General features: G+C 37.0%; 1 pseudogene; it reads left to right on the top strand.

The window, feature by feature from the left end:
* Nucleotides 1-2,240: 2,240 nt before the first annotated feature.
* Nucleotides 2,241-25,433, top strand: LOC134738252 (protein FRG1-like; annotated as a pseudogene).
* Nucleotides 25,434-26,471: the final 1,038 nt, after the last annotated feature.

Below are 26,471 nucleotides of genomic sequence, written 5' to 3'. Positions count from 1 at the left end.
CTCCTGAATCAGAATCAGCAGGTGAGAGGCCTGGGAATACACATTTTAAACAAATGTGCACAGTGACTATGATTAGTCAAGCTTGAAAAAAATTTCACTAGGATCTTTATGACTGAATAACCTCACAAACATAGGAAAGTTACTGGAGAAAAATATGAGCAGAATTTCAGAATTCTGCCTTTGCTGAAAGTGTTTGTTCCCTCCTCCTCTACTCATCAAGACCTGACTGCTTATGTAACTCCCCCAAACCACCAACACCTGGGAGGAGTTGAAAATAATTTTAATGAAGAAGAAAAGCTGATGTTTAATTTCAAAACTGACGGTGACAATAGAAGGGAGAGGCATGAATTTATCTTGATTCTAACACAAAACATTGTATTTGAGTCTACAAACGAAATTGGTTTCATTTTTATTTTTTGTAAGTTTTGGCCAAACTCTTTGCATATATAGAGGCTGGGCAAGAAAAAAAGAAATCCAGAAATATGGCATATGCCATCCCTTATTTATTTCCCCATGCGACCAGCCAACAGCTTCTTCACCTAGTCCCTGTTTCAAGCTGACTTTCTGTCTACTTCTCTATTGGAAATGGAGCTTCCCTAAAGACTGCCTCGATGTCAGTTTCCCAGAGGCCTTTTTTCCATCTTGTGCTCCTAAGTTTCTATGATATTAAATGATATTACCATTTCTGGAAATTCTCCTTAGCTTTGATTTTATAATTTTACTCTAACTCTGTTTCATTTCTTCTTTTATAGCCCTTCTTTTCTCTATCCCTTTACTGCAGACATGTTGTACGGCTTTGTTCTTGACCTTCTGATCTCTCCACATTCATTCCCTCAGAGCATGTATCCATTTTCTTGGTGTCAGCCTTGTTGACCATCTGATTATTACCATCATATAACGATGTTGGTGATGAGCATAGCTAACATATCCTAGTCATTTTCCATGTAGGTTATAATAAGCACCCTATATAATCTGTACCATTTAATTCTTCAAACCTAAATGATACTATTACTAACCACATTGTATGAGATGAGGAAACAGATTTTCATCAAAACCATGGAAAGCAAACGTGAGGAGCCCCTGTGTGTCTCCTTTGTTAATGCCTCTGGGCATCACGGCATGTGGATTGCCGTGGAATGGGGATTAGGAAGTGCAGCACTGTGAAAACACCAGAAAATACGTTATGATAGCGGGTAAGGCCGTTCATCTCTGCACATTGAGATGGTTTTGTTTCTGAGTCAGGTTTGAGATGAGCCAATCCTGACTCCAAGGTGCCACCAGGGATCACGAATTTAATAAGATATTTGTGGATGCTTGGAACCAAACTGGTCTCTGTTTTCTACTTTAGGGAAAGAGCCACAGCTTGAGTGGGGTGGTTTTGGTGTCACATACGCGATCAATAATACCCACGGTTTTGGTGTCACATACGCGATGAATAATACCCACCTCTGCAGAGGAATCACTGTGGACTGCTCCTCGTTTCATCCCATGCTCTTGCGATGGATCCCTCTCACCTGTTTACTGATTTCATTCAAATTCTTCAGCGACCACAGGACCCCGACTTGCCTTCTCTATCCTAGTCCCCATTACTCTGCTTTACAGGCCTGGCCTGCTCCCGGCTCCTCACACCAGCGCTGCATGGCTCCCTCCGTGCCTACGCCCTGTTTCCTCCATCAGACAGAACTAACTTCCTCCATCTCTATCGGGCAAAAGCCTGCCCAGCGTTCAAGACCCTCCTCAGATGCCGCCTCCACCATTAGGCTTCTTCCTGACCCCTGAGCCTGTAACACGCGCCACCATAACTCTCCACCTCAGCCCACATTCCCACAGCACTCGCGACGTCCGCGGCCCTCAACATGGCGCTTCATTCTATTTTAGGGTATTTCCTGCTTGTTTCCTGCACACACAGTCGCGCGAGGCACAGCCCCGAGTGACCCGCGCACCAGTGGCCCGCGCTTCCAGCCACACCACCGCAGGCCGGCGAGGGCAGCCTGAGCCGCTTCCCGCCCCCGCGGGGACCGTCGCCAGCCCGCAGCTCTAGCGGGAGGCGGTTCCACAGCGCGCCCGGCAGCCCCACCACAGCCAGCACCTGCGCCTCAGGCGGGCTTTCCTCCCCTCGGGGAGGCGCGAATACTCAGGGGCTCCTCGAGAGGGAGCCAGGGAGCAGCTGCGTGCGGACATCTTTCGGCCCTCTGCGGCCGCCGTAGCTCCCCAGCAGAAACGCGGAAGTGGAAATCTCAGCCATTCAGCGTTTGGGTCAAGACGAAGGCGGGTTCTGGACAGACGTTCGCTGTCAAGGAGTGTTTACTTCCCCTCCACTTCTGTTCCTCCCCGCCCTGGTGCTGCTCCGGGTCACATACTCGTACTGAGTAGGCTTCAGCCTCTCCGTGCAGGAGTCTCCCGGAGCCATGGCTGAGTACTCTTATGTGAAGTCGACCAAGCTTGTGCTCAAGGGAACCAAGGCGAAGAGGTGGGTCCTGCAGCTCCGGCGGGAGCCTCTTCAGTTCTTTTCGGACGCACTCCACCCCCGCGAATCCGGTAGAAGTCGTGGCCCGGAGAGCCGGCTTTGTGGCCTCCCAGGCTTCGCCCTGGCCCCTCTCCAGACTGGACGGAGGCAGGACCGCAGTTCCTGGCGCCTGTGCAGAGAGGAGCAGCCTCCCGCGCAGACGACCCTGGAAACAGGATAGACGGGCGGGTGACCCGTGGCCCTGTACCCACGAGTTTGGGTCCCCTGAGGCATCTCTCCAGGCCTCTGCCTGGTGGTCTGCGTTAGTCTGATCTCGTAGTTCATGATAATAACTTCCTTTGTTAGGGATTATTCTTTTCTCCATTGTCTCTTCCTGGAAAAATTATTGATTAATTTTTTCTAAGCTAATATGTAGAGTGAAACCAGGATGAATCACACAGTGGTTGAAGTGTATATGGGCTTTGATAGGGATGTGGGCTCGAACCTGCACTCTGTCATTTACTAATTTTGTAATTTGTGGCAAATTGGTTAATATGTCTGAACTTCCATTTACTCATTAACAGATCAAATATCTTTGAACCTCCGTTTACACATTTATACTTTCAGACCATTTTTTATACCTTTAGAAGACGGTGAGGATTAAATGAGAGAACATATATGCAGTAAATAAATTGAGCCAAATGTGAGGAGGAGGTCGTAGTGGTAATTTATTAGCTCTTTAGGAGAAAAATACCTGTGCACTCATATCACCGCTTCTTTTTTAACTGGCAGATTTGCCCGAGGTTGACTGTGCATACAAATATTGAGCATTTCCTCCTGGTCTCCGTGATAAACAGAGGTTTTGATATTTTTAGACGAGATGGAAAGAGAGTATCAAGGAGTGAGCTGAAGCCACTGCCCTTGCGAACCCTCTCGAGGAGTCTGGGCTCATGAAGATGCCAGAATAAGTGGCAGGTATCTCCTGAATGAATGTGAGATTTTTACTCTGTGAATTTCCTGTGAGGAGTGGTGAGTTATCTTCTGAAAACTTTATGATGAAAATGCAGACAAGAGTGTCTTAAGATTATCGTAATGATCATAATTAATGCTTATATAGCACTTTCAATGTGCCAAGAAATTGTTGTAGCCACTTTGCACATTCACTTTTTTCAAATCGCTCTTGGTTTTTTATTTTTTTATTGAGATGTAATTCATAATTATAAAATTCACCGTTTTGTACAGTCAGTGGTTTTTAGTATATATTCAAGAGGTTCACCACTGTCTAGTTGCTCAGCATTTTCGTCATCTCAGAAGGAAATCTCTTCCTACCCATTAAAGCAGTCACATCTCATCCCCTCCCTCTCCTAGTCCTTGGCAACCACTAGTCTGCAATCTATGTGAAATTGCCTATTCTGAATATTTCCTAAGAAATCATGCAACGTGTGGCCTTTTGTATATGGCTTCTTTCACTTATAACATTTTTGAGGTCCATCATTGTTGTAGCACTTGTTTCTTTTTATGGCTGCCTAGTAGTCCATTGTATGGATGTAACATTTTGTTCATCCATTCATCAGTTGATGAACATTTAGGTTGTTTCCCCTTTTTGACTATTGTGACTAATGCTAGTGTGAATATTCTTACGTAGGTATTTTTGTGGGCGTATGTTTTCATTTCCCTTGGGTATACATACTTAGGAGTAAAATTGCTGGGTCATATGGTAACTCTTTAACTTTTTGAGGAACCACAAACTGTTTCCTGTAGATGCTGCACCATTTTACATTTCCACGAGCAATGTGTGAAGATGCATATTACCTCTTAATTCTCACAATAGCCTTGAGAGTTAAGTTATTATCCTAATTTTTTAAGTGGGGAAACTGACTCACAGAGAGATTCAGTACCTTTTCCAAAAATCACAGAGCTAAGAAGTGACAGAATCAGGATTTAAAATCTGGCAGTGTGACTCTACAATCTGCTTTGAACTTTAACATAATATGTACAAAGCCTGAAGCAGATTCTCAGTACTGTATTTAAGAGGGCATAGCAATGTAAGTCTTCCTAAATCAATAATTTATAAACGAAACAGCTTAAAAGACTTCCAAGTTTCAATCTTACGATATTTATTTATCACACAAATCAATATACCTAAACTCATCTATATAAATTATGTCCTGTAGTAAGAAGAAAAAGAGCAAAGGTAAGAAGAGAAAAAGAGAAGAAGATGAAGAAACCCAGCTTGATATGGTTGGTGAGTCAGTTTTCAGTGCTCTATTCTGAAAAAAGTTAACATTTCTTGAGATCTCATTGAAAATATTTTCCTAATTAGAAATTTATGATGTATTCATATTTGTCTTAAAGTGCTTAAATATTACCTACAGTTGTAAATTCCATTTATTCTTTAGCACAGTAGATGCTACTGATGCCTTTACTTCATTGTCAGAACAGAGCACAGAAGAGAAGAATTACAACCCTCTAACTTAGTAGGCACCATTAGACTGCTTAATAGCCAGAGATTCTGATACATAATTTTAAAGGCTTAATGTAAATGTTATTCAACCAAATATATTTTACAAGTTATTTTCTTTGAACATGTATACATTTTAGTTATAGAAGTCAGTTGTCTCTTAAACGAAGTATCTTCACAGGAAAAATCATAATTTTGTCAACTCTAAAATGAATGAAAAATTTAAATAAAATATCAGGGTAGCCTGTAAATGATACTAGAAATAAACTGACCCAAACACACTTAACCAGCCTATTTTCCATTTAGTTGTTTCCATACTTTTTTTTTCTCTTTTAAAACTTGGGAAGTTGCATTTTGAATCTTCATAAATTATGGTAGCTTAAAAAATATATAAAATATGGAATGGTATAAAGCTAATGTTCTGGAAGAATCATTGCTTTTGAAATGGCAAATCAACAATTCTAAAATTAGGGTAAATATCTAGGGTAGATATGTAGATGTGGAATCGCTGTGTCAAAGGCTAGGTGAATGTTTAACTGTGTAAGAAACTGCCAAAAATTTTCTGAAGTGGTTGTGCCACTTTACCCTACCACCAAGAATGAGTTAGTGCTCCAGTTACATCCTTGCCAAGAGTTGATGGTGGTATCAGTCTTTTCTCCCAGTCTGAGTTTTACATTTTCAGTTTCTTAATGGTGGTTTTCAGATGGACAGCTTTTTTTTGTTGTTGAGATGGAGTCTCGCTCTGTCGCCCAGGCTGGAGGCCAGTGGCGTGATCTCGGTTCACTGCAAGCTCCTCCTCCCAGGTTCATGCCATTCTCCTGACTCAGCCTCCCAAGTAGCTGGGACTACAGGCACCTGCCACCACGCCCAGCTAATTTTTTGTGTTTTTAGTTGCGACGGGGTTTCACCATGTTAGCCAGGATGGTCAGAAGCTTTTAATTTTTATAAAGCTTAGTTTATTTTTTTTCTTTTATGGTTACTGCCTTATCTCTTTGATCTAAGAGATCTTTGCTTACCCCAAAGTCAGGAAAATATTGTACATTGTCTTTTAGAGGCATCATAGTTTTAGTTTTTACATTAAATCTGTCATTAATCTCAAATTAATTTTTGGCATGGTGTGAGTCTGGTTTCAAGATTTACTTTTTTTTTTTTTAACATCTTGATAACCATTTATGCCAGCACCACTGGTGTTTCCTTTTTCCATTAATCCAGTTTCGTATCTTCATAAAAAGTCAATTACCTTTCTATGTATTGGTCTATTTCTGGACTGTGTTCTATCGATTGTCTGTTTTTCTGTTGGTATATTTCTCTTGATTGCTATAATTTCATAAAGTCTTGAGATCAGGTAGTCTGAGACCTCCAACTTTGTACTTACTAACTATTAGTTTATTAATTTCTACAGTGAAGTCTGTTGGATTTTCTCAGAGAATTGTATTGAGTCCAGATCATTTGGGGGAGAATCAACATCTTAATATTGGGCCTCAATATTTCATAATTTTCAATGTAGCAGTCTTGCATGCCTGTTTAAAAATTTATTCTTAAGTGTTTTATAATTTTACACTACTGTCAATAGAACTTTTGAATTTGATTTTCCAGTTTTTTGCTGTTAGTACGTAGATCTACAATTGATTTTTGTATAGTGACTTTGTAGTCTGATAATTCTGTTTCACTTATTACTTCTAGTGGTTTGTTTATATAGAAAACTAAGAAATTTGCAATTATGTTTCCTGTGACTATCGTTTTACTTCTTTCTTTCCAATCCTTATGTCTTGTCTTGCTTTTTATTGGTTTATTATACTGTTCAGGACTTCCATAGTGTTGAACAGAAGTCGCGAGAATGGGCATAATTGCATTGTTTCCAAGCTTAGGCAGAAAGCTTTCAGTAGTCCACCATATGGTGTGATGTCTATAGGATCTGCAGAGAAAACCTTTATCAAGATGAGGACATTCCTTTTAAACTTTGTTTCTTGGGAGTTTTTATCATAACGATGTTTAATGCTGTCAAATGCCTCTTTCTGTATCTGTTGAGACGATTATACAATTTTCTTCATTCTGCCAATGAATTACATTGGTTTCATTTTCAACTTTTAAACTAACTTTACATCCCTGAGATAAACCCCACTTGGTTGTGGTGCATTGTCCTTTGGGATATTGCTAGATTTGATTTCTAGTTTTTTTTTTTTTTTTTTTAAGATTTCTATATTGGTGTTGATGGGAGATATTGGACTTTTGTATCCTTTTCTTGTAATATCTTTATTTGATTTTGGTGTCAAGGTGATATTGGATGTCATAAAATTAGATGGACAGTGCTGTCATTCCCTGTTTTTGGAAATAGCTGTATAAGATTGGTATGATTTCTTCTTTACATGTTTGATAGGATTTACCAGTGAAGTCATCTGAACCTAGAGGGTTTTGTTTGGTTTGGTTTTAGTTTTTTGTGGGAGAATTAAGATTTTTTAAGAGATATTTTCAGATTTTTCTGTTGTCAGTTTTGGTAATTTGTGTCTTTTAGGAAAATTTCCTTTAATCCAAGTTGTTGGATTTATTGGCAAAAAATTGTTCAGAATATTCCTTTAATATCCTTTTAATGCCTGTAGAATCTAATCTGTATTGCAGTCTCTTCATATTGGTAATTTGTGTTTTTTCTGTTTTTTCCTGGATCAGTCAGTCTAGCTGGAGGTTTATCAATTCTTTATAAGATCACTTATTTTAGATCATTAATGATCTTTTAGTACAGGGGTATTCAATCTTTTAGCTTCCCTGGACCACAATGGAAGAAGAGCTGTCTTAGGCCACACATAGAATACACTAACGATAAGCTGATAAGCCAAAAAAAAAGAAAAAGCAAAAAAATCTCATAATGTTTCAAGAAAGTTTATGAATTTGTGTTGGGCTGCATTCAAAGCTGGCCTGGGCCACATGCAGCCCTCAGGTTGGACAAGCCTGTTTCAGTATTACTTATTTTCTCTTTTTTTCATTTTCTATTTCATTTATTTTCAGTCTTTTTTTTTCCTCCCTTTAACTTATTTTCAGTTTTCTTTGCTCTTGTTTTATTGCTTCTTAAGAAGGAAGTTAGATCTCTTCATTCCACTTTAGTTTTAGTTATAGTCAACACATTTTGCTTTCATTTTCATTCCATTCCAAATATCATCTAGTTTTCCTTGTGATTTTTCTTTTCTTGGACACTTGAGTTATTTAAAAGTGTATTGTTTTTAATTTCTACTACATAGAGATATTATAGGTATGTTATTGTTGCTGATTTCTAATTCATTCATAGTATAGTTGGAGAACATACTTTCTTAGTGAATTTCCATGTACACTTGAAAAGAATGTGTATTCTGCAGATGTTGGTTCAGGGTTTTTTTTGATTTTGCTTTTTTTGTTTTTTGGAGATGAAGTCGCGCTCTGTTGCCAGGCAGGCTGGAGTGCAGTGGCACTATCTCGGCTCACTGCAGCCTCCACTTCCCAGGTTCAAGTGATTCTTCTGCCTCAGACTCCGGAGGAGTTGGAATTACAGGCACCTACCACCACGCCTGGCTAATTTTTTAAATATTTTTAATAGAGGCAGGGTTTCACCACGTTGGCCAAGCTGGTCTCAAACTCCTGACCTCAGGCGATCTGCCTGCCTCGGCCTCCCAAAGTGCTGGGATTATGGATGTGAACCGTGGCGCCCGGCGGTTCAGTGTTCTTTAGATGTCAGTTAGATCAACTGGTGGAGATTGTGACTATGCACATCTTCTGTGTCCTTACTGATTTTTTACTCATCCTACAATGTATTGAGAGTGATGTTAAAATCTCCAGCTGTAATTCTAGATCTGTCTACTTGATCAGTTTTTGCTTAAAGTATTTTGAAGCTGTCATGTGTACACATTTAGGATTGTTAAGTCTTCCTTGTAAATTCAGTCTTTCATTTTCATAACATTTTAACCTTTATTTCTGTTAAATGTCTTGATGCCTAGTTAAATTATTTGACCACCCTTTTCCTCCTGTCAAGCCTGGGCCTTTGTTAGTTTGTGCTTATTTATTAGGTTTTTGCCTGTAGACTTAGACAGTGACTCTTACTCTAGGAAAGGCTCATCCTCATGGGCCTCTGTCACATGTTCTAGGTATACTTGGTGAGTTCTCGCCACTCTGCTGTGTCCCAAATTTGTGTGATCTCTGGCATCTCCAGTCATCCCTCAGAAGTGCCAGCCACTCTGCATAGGCCTTGTGGAGCCTGTTTGCTGTATGCACTCCCCCAGCCCTTGGCCCCAGACCTGCAGAGAGCTTTTGCATACACTTTTGAGGCCTCACCTGTATGTAGTTCCCTCTTCTCCTGTACCTTATTCTATAAACTCCAAACATGTTAGCACTGCAAAACTCTCAGCTTAGTGAGAGTGACATTGCCTCATTTTTGGAGGTCTCTACCTCTCTCTGTGTGGTCAAGAAACTGCCATTCGGCAGAAAACAGAAGTGTGTGTGAGATTTGCTTCCGGTGTTTTCCTGTTCTCAAATATCACAGTCCCGTTCTGCCTGTGTTCCAATCCCCGAAAACAGTTTTCTCAAATATTCTATCCAGTTTCAGTTTTCTCATTGGTCATTGTGGGAGGGCAAGTCCATCTCGGCTGGAAGAGGAAGTCCTTCTGCGACTTTTTCTCTTTGTCCTTCCACCTGCTTTTGCATTGTGGATTTTCTAAACTTGCCGTATAAGTAAGCATGTGTCTATTTGTGAAGGGAAAGAAAAAAACCTTTTAATTTTTTAAAGCTGTTCTGTTGGTTGCTCACAAGGATCTGAAGGGATTGGTAAATAGGATGAAAGAAATTCTGTCTTTCACATGGAGAATACCATGTGTGACATTAATAAAAATGAGCATGTCTGTAAGAAAGGAGTTTCACTGAGCTCTGCTAGATTCAGAAGCAATTGAACTTACAACATTGTAGTTTGCAGAACACAGATTTGATTTACCCAGGAAGTAAAGCTAAGTAAGCTGTGGGTTAATAGAAGGTCTGTGAAGGGTACTTAGACTACAGTAAGACTGGGGAAGAAAATTCCATTTCCAAATCTAAGATATATCATTACTTTGTGCCAAGCAAATAATGAAGGCAGAGATTTAAAGGGGCCCTTAGCACAGAAGCACTGGATTAGTCAGAAGGCGAGGTGAGCTGTCACACAGCCTTGATGCTAGAATGAGGGTGCCCTGGTAGTATCATATCAGCCATGACAGTGGTGCGTCAGGCCTTTTTTTTTTTTTTTTTTTTTTTTTGAGACAGGCTCTTGCTTTGTTGCTCAGGCTGGAGTGCAGTGACATGGTCATGGCTCAGTGCACACTCGACCTGGTAGGATCAAGCAATCCTCTCACCTCGGACTCCCGAGTAGCTGGGACCACAGGCTCCTACCACCATACCCAGCTAATTTCTTAATTTTTTTGTAAAGATGGGGGTCTCCTTTTGTTACCTAGGCTGATTTTAACTCCTGGGCTTAAGTGATTCTCTTGCTTCCACCTCTCAAAATGCTAGATTACAGGCATGCCAGACATATGTAAACATTATAAACTATGTGAAAATATGTGAAAAGCTTTATTATGCATTGTGAGACAACACAGCGGGAATATTTCACCATCTGCCTAAGGTTTAAAAGGAAATAACTTTAAGCATGTGTCTAAATAGCAGGTAATGTTTTAGAGCGGATTCTGTCAAATTCAGCTTGGGCGTCTGCAGCATATACACAGCTTGAGCTGTAACCTGACATAGAGACAGGCAACTTCAGTGCCCACTGTTCTTAGGATCCACTGCTTTTTCACAACTAAAACCCCCGAGTGGCACTGTTAAGTATTATGTTATGTTACTTTAGTCGTTAAACATATAAGCATACCTCCAAAGGTTGAATGTAGGCCACTTGCAGAAAGTAGGCAGAATGCTCACGTTTAATTCTTGATGATAGTGTGTTTAGCTTTCTTATTCTTTGAAATCTCATGGAGAAAAAATGCTGGCATCTGCTCAAAGTAATTTCTTTTTCAGTTGACAATATTATAAGTAATGTTATTGTATCATTTCCCTACTTGGACAGAGTGTGAAAATTTTGAGGAGCTTGTCTGCCAGAAATTTCTTCTTCATTTGCAAAACATTAATGAGATATTATATTTAAATGATTTTATTTAATATTAAGTGTACTTGTTGAATGTGTCATAGAACATACAAAATAAAACTAATTTAAAATTATTAACTATTACGTTTATAAGAAAGACTTGCTAATCATAACACTGTTCATAATGATTCTGAATAAAGCATTATTTCTTTTACTGAAAACAATTGCAGCTATAACACAATCATCTAAATTGTCATTAGTTTTATTGCTTTCTAATCATCTTTAGCTGAAATTTTAATTTTGATTAATGTTCTTTTTCTCCATTGGTTTTGTGTGTGTGTGGAGGTAAAATACACAGAATATAGAATTTGCCAGTTTTTCTATTTTTACGTATACACTTCAGTGGCACTTAAATGCATGCACCATTTTACCTTCCCACCAGCATTGCAGAGGGTTTCAGTTTCTCCACATCCTGCCCAACATTTGTTTTTCTGGTTTTCTTGGTTTCTGTTTTTTGTTTTTTGTTTGTTTTGATAATAGCATTCTAATGGGTGTGAAGTGGTATTGCATTATGGTTTTGATTTATATTTCCCTAGTGACTAGTGATGTTGAGCATCTTTTCGAGTGCTCATTGGCCATTTGTATATCATCTTTGGAGCAATGTCCGTGTATATCCTTTGCCCAGTTTTGAATTGTGGTGTTTGTCTTTTTGGAGTTCTCTATATAGTCTGGATATTAATTCATTATAATGTAGGTAGTTTACAAATATTTTCTTCATTCTCTGGGTTGCCTTTTACTCTGTTGACAGTGGTTCTTGATGCACAAAAGTTTTTAATTCTGATGAAGTCCAGTTTGTCTATGTTTTCTTTTGTTTCCTGTGCCTTTGATGTTCTATATAAGAAATCATTGCCAAATTCATTTTCGTGAAGCTTTTCCCATTTTCTTCTAAAAGTTTTCCAACTTTATCTCTTACATTTAGGTCTTTGGTCTATTTTAAGTTACCTTTTGTATTTGGTGTTAGATAAGGGTCCAACTTCATTTTAGCTAAAATTTTATGTATTTTAAAATTCATTATGAAAAGCATGAAATGTTTAGTTGAATACAGAATTTTGTGCAGTGGAATTAACTGAATCTTTAAAACCTTTTTATTATGGAAATATCCAAACTAATCCATACATAGAAGAATATAATGAGTCTGCATGTGCCCAGGCCCCAGCATTAATTAACAATATTTTGCCAATCTCGTTTCATTTACTTAATCACCCACACACACATTTTTTTCCTGGAAAATTCTAAGTAAAATCAAAGATATTATGTCATTTTACCCATAAGTACATAAATGTACATTTCTTAACGTGGTATGTATTTCTCTCATCACCTGTTTTGTTCTTTATTTTTACACATTATACTATGTCATTATCAGATCTTGTAAAATTAACAAGAATTCCTTAATATGTCATATCCAGTTGATGATTGGCTCATTTCTACTCTAGTTAAAGTACAATTTAGGAGGAGGTTTGAGGATATTTTTTAACATTAAGATATAAACTTTTATAATAACTGTTAAAATAATTTTTGCTAGAGTCTAACATTCCTATTGGCAAATTGGAAATTAGTATACATAGACACAGATTCTGCTAGTTTTGCTTTCAATCTAAAATCATAGTTAAGATTACTGGCCGGGCGCCGTGGCTCACACCTGTAATCCCAGCACTTTGGGAGGCAGAGGCGGGTGGATCACGAGGTCAGGAGTTCAAGACCATCCTGGCCAATGCGGTGAAACCCTTTCTCTACTGAAAATACAAAAAAAATTATTCGGGCATTGTGGCAAGCTCTTGTAACCCCAGCTACTCGGGAAGCTGAGGCAGAGAATTGTTTGAACCCGGGAGGCAGACATAGCACTAACCCAAGATCGCATCACTGCACTCCAGCCTGGGCGAAAGAGTGAGACTCCGTCTCAAAAAAAAAAAGATTACTATGCTATAAAGTCTTCCTGTAGAGGCATTTTTAAGAAACACTATGATAGGCATTGCCTCTGGAAAGCAGGCATGAATAGATGGCTGGGGTCTATCATGAGAGTGACCATTCTCCATATATCAATTTGTATCTTACATGTTGTCTTTTGTTTTGTTTCGGTCTTTTTTTGAGACAGGACCTTGCTCTGTCACTCAGGCTAGAGTGCATGGCGTGATCATAGCTCACTCTAACCTTGAACTCCTGGGCTCAAGTGATTCTCTTTCCCAGCTCCCCGAGTAGCTGGGATTACAGGCATGCACCTCCATGGTTGGCTATATGTTGCTATTTTGTAATTTAAAAACCTAATTCTGACTGTGCTGGTAGTTGCATGAATCTGTGCACATACATGCAAACATATACATGTAAAACTGAAATAACATGTAAAACTGAAATCTGAATAAGCTTCATGGATTATATCAATGTCAGTTTCCTGATTCTAACAGTGTATGATACTTATGCAAGATGTCATCATTGAGACAAAGCGAGTAAAGGATATGTGAGATCTTTGTATTATTTCTTACGACTGAAAATAAAAAGTTTTTAAAACTAAGTTATAATAACAAAGAACTCTGTCTCAAAACTAAAATACAAAGTTGAAATATCAATTTTATTTTTTAGGAATCTGGTGGACAGTAACAAACTTTGGTGAAATTTCAGGAACCATAGCCATTGAAATGGATGAGGGAACCTATATACATGCACTCGACAATGGTCTTTTTACCCTGGGAGCTCCACACAAAGAAGCTTTGTGTCTGGAAGGAAAGATCCTGCCACAAGTGTAGATTTTAGGACATTCATTCACTTAGGCCAAACTCTAACTAGTCTCAAACATTTTCCAAAGGAATGGAACCATTGCATTTGACTCTTCCATTTTTTTTTTTAATTCCTTAATATTTACCAGCCATTGGCAAGTCCCTCTTTCTAATATAAGCATTTGAAAACATTCCGTGTAGTTCCAGAAGAGTATCTTTGGAAATCAAAACAACATGAATAATTAAAATAGTAAGTGGAAAGAAAAAAGAAAACCTATTTGAGTCAAACATGTTTGAATTTCTTTTTTATTCAGACCTGTTACCAAAACTAACCTGGGTGCATTTAACAATTTGAAGTTTCCTCATTTTCTTTAGCCCATTAGAGGAAGCACTAATGAGATACAAAGTAATTAGAAGATAAAAAGCAGTATCATTTGGTCAGCAAGGCCATCCATTGAATAAATGAAAGCATTTAGCTTTTTAAATAAGTGCTTATTTATGACTGTATTTTAAAACATAAAGAGAAGCTATCTCAAAAGTTATTAAATAAGCATTAATCACCCTGTTTTATTCAGTGTATAAAATTAACACTGTAGTTAAAAGAAGGTAAAATAGATCTTGATTCCAAAGATACAGTATTACAGTGACATCAGTATATCTGAATATTCTTACATTTAATTGCAGAAGAAAATAACCACATTTTTTAAAGCAAAATAATGTCTTTATATTTACAGCAAATGTCAAATTTATTTTCAAATGTTTTTTCTCCAATAATTGATGAGGGCCCTAGTCCTGCAGAGCAGTTTATGGCTGTCAGATTATCTGATTCCCAGGTGAGCTTATGTTGTAATATAACTAGTAACCAGTTATTTTAAAAATTTAATTGTATTCATTAAAAATTTTATTATCTGTCTTAAGCCCATGGTAATTTTGATATAAAAAACAAAATAGCTTTTTTGAAAAGTAGATTTTGTGACCTACTTTTAATGGATTTCCTATCAATATATAATGCTAGGCTGGAAAAAAGATGTGTAAGTTAAAAAATGCAGATTAATAATTTCACACACCAAATAAGATAGATTAAAAAATAAATCAAATAGTACAAAACCTGGTTCACTGTTGCTGTGATATTTAAACTCCCTGTTTGGAAGTCTAAAGACAAACAGGAAGACTAAAAAAAGGAATATTGTTGAAACCAGCAGAGAATGTTACAGCATCATAACGACCAAAAGAATATTTTTACTCACTATTTTTACAGTCATTTTATAAAATAACCTTTTTTATTCTCACTTTGTGCAGAAGTATAGAATGGTTCTTTGGGTAAAAGATACTGAAAGTGAATTTACATATTTTAGTAATTGGTTATATCAACATGATAATGATTTCCATTATATAATCATTAACGTATAAAGGAGTAAAAGTCAATTCTGGCATCCGAGAAGATTCTTGGTAAGGTGAAAGAAATCATAATTTTAAAAAATCACATTAAGATGATTATTTCTATAGTTTCTTTGAAAGTCTGATAAGTAGGTTGAAAGACAAAGAATAAAGGCGAGGAAGAAAAAATTCAATAGTTTTAAACTGCTTTACAATTATAAACAAAAAAGGATTATAAAGAAAATTAACTGACAAATGAGGAAAATATTTGCAACAACCTTGATAGGCAGTGAGTTTTTACTCTTCATATGTATCTTGTATAGAATCCATAGCACTGAGGACCCCAGTAGAAAAATTGCGAACAATCAGATCTGAATAGAAAAATCGACAAGGGACATTACCAGATAATCTAAAAACTAAAAAGGAAAGGAAAAGAAAAACAATTGTTATTCTAGTTAACTACTAAAATGCAAATTAATAGGATACTGTTTTTTTTCCATATCAGGTTTTCAAGGATTTTTTTAGAGTCATAATGTTTAAAAAAAAATCCATGAGACAAAACATACTCTGTTAATTTGAGGTAAGAATGTAAATGGAAGCAGCATTTTCTGGAAAACAGTTTGATGACATAAGAACTTTATAGTTTATACCCTTCGATCCAATTATTTCTGGGAATTTTTTCTAAGGATAAATCAGTTTTATATACAGAATAGATGTAAATAGAACTATTTATGATAAGCGAAAAAGTAAGTTTTAGTAATGTATTATTGAACTTTGTAACTAAAGAGGTATAATTGAAGCTTGATGAATTTTGAAAATATTTGTTACATAATATATAAGGTAAAATGTTTATATTAAAAAAGCAAAATATAAAACTAAATTTAAAACTGCGCACACCACCATGCCCAGCTAACTTTTTAAATTTTTTGTAGAGATGGAGTCTCACTCTGTTGTCCAGGCTAATCTTGAATTTCTTGCCTCAAGCAGTTCTCCCATTGGCTTCCCAAAGCACAGAGATTACAGGAGTGAGTCACCACTCAGCCACATGCATCTTTTGAACACTTGGAATATGTCCAGTCTGAAATTTTAGATATGTACACACCCATACACATACACATGTCCTGTTTTGTTGTTCTATAATTAATTTTCTCTCAGTTTTTAACTTTTATCTATCATATTAATGTATAGAATTGCCCTGAAATCTGGCTATGGAAAATATCTTGGTATAAATTCAGATGGACTTGTTGTTGAGCGTTCAGATGCAATTGGACCAAGAGAACAATGGGAACCAGTCTTTCAAAATGTAAGTGCTGTTATTGTTTATAAAAACTTCCTGTCAGTTTAACAGAAAGTCTGTAACCGTCAGTCATAATATATTTAAAAAGAAAAAGTAGGATGCAATAGTATAATACATTAAACTGGAATAAATCAGTAAGAACATAGAGCCTTAAAGAGATCTCATAATATAGTGCAACAAAAATAGCATTAGTACTTTTGCCCACAATTATTTCTGTATACCCTTAGTGCCTAGATATGGATCTCATTACCATTGAAGAACCAGTCAATTTTAGGTCTCAGAGTAGGAAAACAGAATAGTTCCTAAGTATCTTCTTTGTAGCAGAAATCATGGATGCTTTCAGAAACATTACAGACTGTAAGCAAACTGTGGAGCCAGCTAAGACCAAGTTGTGACAATTTGCATATAAAATATAAATAATAATAGTTCATTGAAGTAAATTATCTCTAAAAGACTTTCAGTTCAGAAGCCTAAAATAGTTTATGAAAAGATAGTTTTAATATAAGAAGAAAAAAGATAACATACTAATTCTTAATTTTAGTAAGTAGACAGTTGTAGTATATGGATGTTTTGTTAAATCTTTGTTGATACAGAATACATAATTTCCCTTTTCTGTTTGTGTGAGAAGTAAAGATTGAACAAAAATATGTGAGTGCTAAACTGTCTTTAAAAAGTAGATAACTATATCAGAAACAGTAAGGACCAGTGGGCACCACGCAGAACAAGCAAATAGAAGATAAGCTCAGCCTTTGAGTAGCAGCTTTGGTAGTATACAATAATGAACTGAAAATAGGAAGTCAGCAGTGTTTTCTAAGATGACAGATTAAACAAACATCCTACCAGAAAGAGGTAATCACTTAGACTAAGTTCCTCATCCCCTAGGATAAAATCTTAAGTCAGTGACTTGAAAACTATTTTGACCTAATCCATTGAGAGATGCATTTTTACATTGCAGCCCAGCACACACATATGTATAACCGAAGCAAGAGTTGTACTTAACAATACTTACTTATCCATGTGTTATGCACCTTGATATTTCTTATTCTCTTTTACCCCTTCCTCTGTGTGTCTGTGTGTATTCCTTTTCCCCCCCACCCACCCAATACCGTTCAGGAAACACTACATTGATTTCATTACCTGTAATGTGTTGCAACCACTTTGAGATGATCCTACTAGTTATGATGAGATACTTCTAATAAAAGTTACACCAGTAGAAAATGCCAATATTTCATAAGGCCAAGGTGATGACTTAGATAGTACTAATAATACAACACTTTAGGAAAGTTCATTTCATTTTATTTTTAGGAAGGACACTAAGTTTCAAAAATTTAAATTTAAATGAAAGAGGGTCTTAAAACTCTATTGCAAAAAGGACTCAGCTGAATAATCTGTGGCACAGGTTTAAATCGCCTGGACCACACCATGCGATGTGAACCGCCATGTTCCAGGGCTCACCAGGAGCCATCCAGATGAGAGACCACCCAGCCCTTGTGACTTGACTAAGATATTAAATCCATGTTATCAGCACGTTTTTAACTGGATGTGATATAAGGTTAACATATTTTGTAATCATTGTATTTATACATATTTTGTCTAAATGTTATGGTATTCTAAGTTTTCCAAAAGAGTCAACGAAATACAAGTTATAAATAAACATTTTATTTGTTACGGGAGTTAAGCTAACCACATTTATAACCCAGATTTAGATACACAAGAAAATCAGTTTTTAAAGTTTTGTTTAATAGCAGTGTAATACATCAAAATTAAACAACTAAAAAAGTGTATGAATATTTATTTTCACACACAAAAGTCCCTCAGACATTGATTCTTAAATTCAAAACACCAAAGGCATTGTATATACCTTTTCATGTTTTCTAATTCTGAAGAAAATAAATGTTACTTAAAATGCTAATATTTGAATAAAGTATGCATTCATAATTATGTTCTTGTCTTTAAAGTTAATTTTTGAAACAGAACTAAACAGTTTTATCTTCAGTAGATCTTTTAGAAAGGAAGCAATCCTACCTCATCTAATTAGAATTTAGTCCTACTAGGAAGATACACTACAAATGTTTATTGTGGTAATCTTTGAATAGTAAAATGAAAGGTGATTTTGGTTTCCTTTTCTATATGTTCTTGTATTATATTTTCCATGTTCCTCTCTTAAGTTCTTTTCTGTGATTTTTAAATCAGGGAGGAAAAATTAATTCAGTCTAAACACTTAATGTTTTTTCTAGAAGAAGTATCCTCATGGCTATTTTGTTATTTTGTTTCACTTAGGGGAAATGGCTTTATTGGCCTCAAATAGCTGCTTTATTAGATGCAATGAAGCAGGAGACATAGAAGCAAAAAGTAAAACAGCAGGAGAAGAAGAAATGATCAAGGTAATGATGACATTTTATACGGATGACTGCATTCACACATGCGATGTGACTGTATCTCTTTAAAATGTTAAATCATCATTTACTGTCACTTTAAAGATTTAGTTAATAGCTTTTTATAATGTGCTGCTTCAAATAGACTCATTTTTAATTATAAGTCCCATAGTGGATAGCTTGTTTATACAATGTGGTAGAGAAATCAGTGCATCTAGGAGCTACCTTGCCATTATCTCCATGGATTAGTATCTTTTTCTGGTAGTTCCACATGCTCTTTTTAAGCTTTCATTTTCTTGTTTTCTTGCTTGTATTTTAAAATCTAATTTTTAAAATAGATAACATGTACACGTGATCCAACATTTTTAAATAAAAGCATATGAAGATGAAGACATATGCCTACCATGCATCTTACTCACCTGTGTCCCAGCTCCTGTTCCTCTTTCCCTTTGTTTTGTTTTTTTATAGCCTCCTAAAATTTCTTTATAAACATATGAATACATTTATAATTTTCAACTTTTTTACACTAAAGGCAGCCTCCTCTATAGTCTTCTCAGCTTTTGATTTTTTTTTTCCTTAAAATGGTATCTTGGAGAGTTTTCTACTATTAGTTTGAATGTACAAAATTTTCTCTTTTTCTTGCTTTTCTTCTCTTTCTCTCTCTCTCTTTTTTAACAGCCACATAATATTACATTTTAGGGATGTACCTTAATTTATGCAGTCTTTTATAGATGGAAATTTAGGCTGTTTCCAGTCTTTTGCTCTTATAAACAGTGCTGCAGTACATAACATTGAATATGCATCAATTTGTAGATGTGCGGGTGGACCTGAAGATAAATTTCCAGAAGCAGAATTACCAGGTCGGGGTATACGCATTTGTATTTATGTAATGCTTGAGCTTCTGTGATGATAATCACTCTATGAAACAAAAAATCATAGCAGAACTTCTGGGGCCTTAGCCCTTACATTTTAAAAATATTTTTATTAATAGTACCTGTCTTCTTTGCATTAGGAGAAACATGAATCACATAAAATATGATTTTTATTTTATGTTTAAAATGTGTGTGCCTCACTAAGCTGGAAATAAAAATTCCTTATTCCAGGCTAAATTCCCTCATCCATAGTCAGACGCGTTATCCATTTCACCAGTGGCCTGTGCCTTCCCTAATCCTACTGTTTGTTTTACATCATTGTAAAAGTTAAACAGACATCTTCATATCAAGGTGAAATTCTAAATAATACTGTGAATATAACCTAGATAAATCAGGTAGTTAACTGGAATTTGATGAAAACATTTAGGACTTAATCTCTTAGACTCACAAAAGCCACTGATCTTTAATGATAAACATATACCAGGATGTGTCTAAAGAATAACTCCCCCCTTCTTGACACATGGTTTTTCTGTGTCTTGGCATTCCATCCCAGTGCTGAGCAAAGGCACTGCTCTTTAATGATAAACATATACTAGGATGTGTCTAAAGAATAACTCCCCCCTTCTTGACACATGGTTTTTCTGTGTCTTGGCATTCCATCGCAGTACTGAGCATCGTGAACCTTGATTTGTTTGTCTCTGTTGGGAATCACAAGTTGCATCCAGTCTGACCCAGATTTGTTGGCATTGTGGGGGCCAGAGTGGAAGGCTCTAAGAGAGGGGGCAAAAGCCTTTTCTAAAATGCCCTTCATTCTTATAATTAGAGCATAAAAATTTATGTTACATTTCTCTCTACTGCCAGTGTAATTTAAAAGCATCTGTCAATTCTCTGTACGTGCTTCATGTTAGATTTCCGGTCATGTTTGATTTTCTTTTTAGAATAGTTTTGATTTCAGATACTTTCAAATCTAAAGCTCAAACAATTTCAATCTAAAATGTAGATATTTTCTTACAGTTAGAGAAGTGAAATGCTATATTTTTTCACTGCACGCATCCAGCGTATGCGTTGTAGTCTTGAATTTCCATAATGCTCCTGTCAGGTGGATGTGAGCTCAGCCTTACAGACAGGAAGACAGCCTCTGACCCTCCTTACATCCTCGTGGTTTTTGTCAGTCAGTTCATGGAAATCACAGTGATTTCAAGGTGTGGTAAGACAGGATGTGTACCCAGGCTCAGCTGACTCCAGAGGCCACTCTCAGTATTTCATAGCACATTGCTTCTCAGGAAACAGGTCATTGAGGAAATGCAGATGGGTTTGTGACTTGCATTTAAATTTATTTATTTATATTTTATTGTATCATGTTTAAATTTTTTTCACCTGGATATCATCACAAAAGTGTTATTGAAGGCAACAATTGCAAATATATGTGCAGTGCTTTTCACTTATACAAAGACACAAAGATTCACAAAGATTGCATTTTTCACTATTTAAAGCAATTTTCAGATGAAATACAAAGTTTTCTGGGTCTCTTTGGTTAGTCAATTACTTGGAAGCTCTGAACAGTGATTATTTAGGACTCTTTTCGTACCATTTAATTGCAGGCTGTCCTAATTAATCTCTGTCAGCCCTTCACCTTTAAGACCTTGCCTTATCTACCAGAACACAGATCCCTCTTACTAAAGGTAGCATTGTGTTACAGGCCCTAGCAGGGAATGTTTTGAGGTCTGGGACCCCTCAAATCAAAACTATCACAAAGATGTCATTGGCACAAACATGTTATTTGTCATCACTTTCTAAGCAGCTCTGAAACTGGACTCCGGCCACAGAGATCCTTTAGGAGACATGAATCCTTACCATTGCCCATTGCCTGTTCTGTGGGTGATCCTAATTGTTGAATGCAGATTAATTAACTTATGACATGTGATAGTAAATATCTATCCAACTTAGGAGGACATAAGAAGCTACTAAAAGTGGTGGGTTCCAATTAGTTAAAAACAAGTTGTGTAATGTTAAAAGTTTTAATAGTTTGGTAATAGCCTGTGCAATGTAAAATAGCTATTGAGCTTTCAATCTGATCAAATGACATTTGTCTACTAGGGATAATTTGATCCTAGTGTATTCACTTGGAGGACAAAATTAAATTAATGATTGCTTTATTGTCTAGCAGGATCTGATGTATAAAATGTTTCTGAAATAATTTTGTCTGTAGTGTTTCTGACACAAGGGCTGAGGAGGAAGCATGTGATAGCACTTACTCATATAGATTATATATATGAAGTAAAAACACATAGCCAGAACCGGTCTTTTTCTGAATATTGTTGCTCAGTTAATTTTTTCTTCTGCATAAGAAATCATCTCGAATGTTCTTATGTGATATGTAAAGTGGGGGAAGGTGGAAGATAAACATATAACCCATTGGATTCTCTTTTCCAATATCTAGATTAGATCCTGCGCTGAAAGAGAAACCAAGAAAAAGGATGACATTCCAGAAGAAGACAAAGGAAATGTAAAACAATGTGAAATCAATTATGTGTATGTATGCTTTTCCTTTTAGACCTACAGATTTGACAGTGAAGTGCTTCTCAGAGTGCTTTCAAAATAAATTACCTAATTAGCTGGGGATGGTGGTGCATGCCTGTAGGCCCAGCGACTTGGGAGGCTGAGAAAGGAGGATTGTTTGAGCCCAGGAGTTCAAGGCTGCAGTAAGCTCTGATCACCACTGCATTCCAGCCTGGGTGACAGAGCAAGACCCTGTCTGAAAAAATGAAAACTGATGGACAAGATGAGGCAACACAATATAGCCTCTAGGACAGAGCACTGAGCTAAATGCTTTTTTTTCTTGAGGGTTCAGTTTTCCTAATCATCCTACCAGCTCCCAAAGCTAGTCACTCGGGTTAGTCAATCTCTCTATTCATTCATAGAATGGGCGTGATGCCAGTCAAAGTCTGTGCTATGGCCAGGACACAGGGGACTCCAGCCAGCATGCCCTAATAGAAGTGGGGCCTTGTGCTACCCAGTCAATGAGTGGCCCTGCTCTTGAGAGGTCATGAAGGTCGTCTTCATTGTTCAGAATCTCCAACTTATTAAAAAAAATACAGTTAGACTTTTTTTTCTTCCTCAATAAGGAGTCTCTCTCTGTCCCCCAGACTGGAGTGCAGTGCCACGATCTCAGCTCATCGCAAACTCCGCCTCTCACGTTCATGTGATTCTCCTTTCTCAGCCTCCCGAGTAGCTGGGACTACAGGCGCATGCCACTATGCTCGGCTAATTGTTGTATTTTTAGTGGAGACGTGGTTTCACCATGTTGGCCAGGCTGTTCTCGAACTCCTGACCTCGAGTGATCTGCCTGCCTTGGCCTCCCAAAGTGCTGGGATTGCAGGTGTGACCCACTGTGCCTGGCCTATAATTAGACTTTTTAATAAGTGAAAAAGAAATTAACAGTATTTATAAATTTAATAGTAAATATATATAATCAGAGTTTGAGGTATTTTTCAATGAAGACATTTTCTTTGCAGAAAGAAATTTCAGAGCTTCAAAACCGCAAAGTTAAAATAAGTAAAGAAGACAGTAAAATTCTTAAAAAGGCTCAGAAAGATGGATTTTTGCATGAGGTGCTTCTGGACAGGTAGCTATTTATTTACTTATTTCCACTATTTTCAGTAGCCAATAGAAATCGCATGTAGAAAACCTATATTCTCTTAAATTACTGTAGTTTTCACATTTTTGTCGTTATTTCTAATTTATGAGTGTGGCAATATTACCTAGAGAGGACATCATGAGTTTGGGAAAAGACTGTCAAGAAAGAATATCTAAAAATTATAACCAATTCTAAGTATATACTTTAAGAAATTCAGGTTTGACTGTATCTACTTCATAAATTTATCATTATCTTTTTATAACTATTACAACAAGAGTTAGAAAGAAGCAGTTTGACTAATATAAAAATTATGTGGATTCTGTTAGAGTAGCTCAGGTTCCTTAAAATAAGCATAGATCAAATAAAAAACTAAGTATAAAAGCTAAACAAGTGAAATTGAAGCAGTTTTATTGTAAGATTTGGAAGAGTGCAGGATGTTTATCATAGCACATTATTAATATTTGTTACTCTTCCTATGTAGATAAGTAATGTCCTAGAGTTACAACGTAGAAAAACAGAGATGTTTAGCTGTGAGTGTACAAGTATAAATCAATTAAGTGCCAGATTTTGATAATCACCAGCCGCTCATTCAAGTCGTATGTTCCAAAGTTACTCTTACCCTTTTTGTACATTACTTGATAAAGGCAATGTTTAATTACATATTTCCTGTTAACTAGCTGGTAGAGTTCATACCTAAATTCGGTAAATAATGTTAAGAATTTTTTTCCAGCTGAGCAAATGAATATGTATGTAGTTGTGAGAAATCAAGAAGAGGTTATAAAATATAATCAGGACGTGGACTCTAAAACGGAATAACCTCTATGTCCTGTAACTTTTATCACTTGTAATAATACAGCATTCTCACCCTGTTAAATGGAAATTTAGAGCACCATTAAATTCTGGAATAATTAAAATTGCTATTTGGATTGAAAAAGCCCTTAGACAACATTTATTGAATATTAGGAAATAACTTTTATAAGATTAGAATCCATTTTTTATAGAAACCAAATTTAAAAGTATACATATTTTAATATAAGTGTTGTGGTAACACAGTAACCAAAATTGAGCACACATTTTTAAGGCTTTTTATATTTATTAGCAGTTGAATATACATGGCATGTTTTACATAGATTAATTTTACTATTTTTCTTTTTTTAACAGGAGAGCCAAATTGAAACCGACAGATACTGCAAATGACTGGGACTTTTGTTTCTGCCTTATCTTTTTGTGTTTTTTTCTGAATAAAATATTCAGAGGAAATGCTTTTACAGAGTTCTTGAGTTGTTGTGAAATTTTTGTTTAGCTAGTAGCTAGTTTAACCAGGATTAAGCAAGTTTAATCAGGATTATTCATGGATGTACTTTTTAGCTAACTACAGTTTTTCATATGGAAATGAAACTTACAGTACACACTTAACGTACCACAGAATTTTTTTCTGGATTTCCTGTGCTGAAGCATGAAGTGTACTAGAAACCAATTCTTCCTGCGCTACTTGTGGAATCTTTCTTACTGGATCATAATCTTACTTTACTTTATACAATAGATGCTTAATCAGTGCCTTTAATAGGAAGTGAGAAACTCCCAATCCAATCAACAAGGCTTTGATTCTACCTCCTAAGTACTACCCAGATCACAGACAATCCAAATATCAGAACTAGGGGGCTGGGCAGAGAGGAAAAATCATCTATTAGGGAGTGGGACAGAAAGTGGAAACATTACAAAGAAGCAAGTGGGCTCAGGACAGAGGCGAGGGTAGTACTGGGGAAAATCCCTACTGAGGACAGGTTTGCCACAGTGTATATGTATGTGATGCTTTTGTCCTCGTGGGCTGGAATGGAAGCTGATAAAGAAGTTCAGATGCTACGTGTTGCTTAGGTCTGCTTTGTTGAAGCCTGTCTCTTTCAGAGTTCCTAAACACAATATTCCCATGGCATCAAATCCCAGTGAGAGCTCCAAATCCAGGCCGTGTACCAGATGCCACGGGAAATTCTGCCTCAGGACTGAGGTTGGTTCAAGCATCTGGATGATGTCAAAAGTCCACGTTGTGTGCTGGCCTAGCCTGAAAGACCCTATCTAGTTCTAGCCTTTAAATTCCTTCTGTCACCAAATTTAGAGTTACATGGCATCTCTACAAGCTAGGTAGCTGAGGCATGGGATCAGCCCTATAAAGGAGCTTTTGGAGCTTTTGTTGTAGGTCTAGCTTCAACTTGGCACTCCAGTTCCAATAGCTGGACTTTCTCTCATCGTGTGTTCTGATCCTTGGCTTGGGAACAAAGTAACCACTCTGATCCCACAAAGCAGAGGTTCCGGTTCCCAACTGGTGACTATTTTGCCTCCCAGGGGACACTTTTTGTTTTCACAACTGGAATACGGTGTTAGAGGGTAGAGGCTAGGGATGCTGCAAAGCATGTGGCATAATCCTGTTCCTCCCAGAATGCTAACAGTGCCAAGGTTATGGAGCCTTCCCACCCAAGGGCTTGGTCTATTCCTTGCTTCTATCAGCTCCCTAACCCTTAGGCACAACAGTTCAAATATATATGCATAAGCATCTCCTAGGGACCTGCACGTTTCCAATATCGACTACTGAGATCCATCCGTAGAGATGCAGGCTTAGGAGGTCTAGGATTGGGCTCAAAATTTGCATTTTAACAAGTACTCCAGGTCATTCTGAAGCAAGTGATACAAAGCACACAATGAGGAACACTGCATTCAAGAGACTGAATCTTGCTTCCCAACACTAGCTTGGTATCTGAGACCATCTGCCTGCTGACTGGCTTTCCTGTCACAAACATTCTGCATGTAGGCACAGTGTGTTCCTAGAGGCCATGTTAACTCGTTCACCCTCATGTTCCCTTGGTTCCTGTCCCCAGTCCAGCGAGCAGAACTGATTACAGATCTTGACAACAGGAGATACAGATTTAAAATAACTTGCCTGTTCCCGTGGACTTTATCCACTAGTGAAGGAGGACAAGTGGACCAGGGGAGAGGGTAGGTGGGGACTCCTTCGCTATTCCTCCCATTCCACTTTATACAAACCCCAGCTAGACCACTGGGAGAGCAACGGAAGTTAAGAATGACTGCATCTAAATATTGTCATCTGGTCCACTCTTCTTCCATCTTGTACACAAGGATATGAGTTTTGTTTAAAGCACTACTGAAACCAAGATAAACTCT

The sequence above is a fragment of the Pongo pygmaeus genome, chromosome 16, assembly GCF_028885625.2.
Source record: "Pongo pygmaeus isolate AG05252 chromosome 16, NHGRI_mPonPyg2-v2.0_pri, whole genome shotgun sequence".
NCBI classification, from domain to species: Eukaryota; Metazoa; Chordata; class Mammalia; order Primates; family Hominidae; genus Pongo; species Pongo pygmaeus.
The sequence above is the reverse complement of the archived record's forward strand: the minus strand, read 5'-3'. Positions and strand labels throughout refer to the sequence as shown.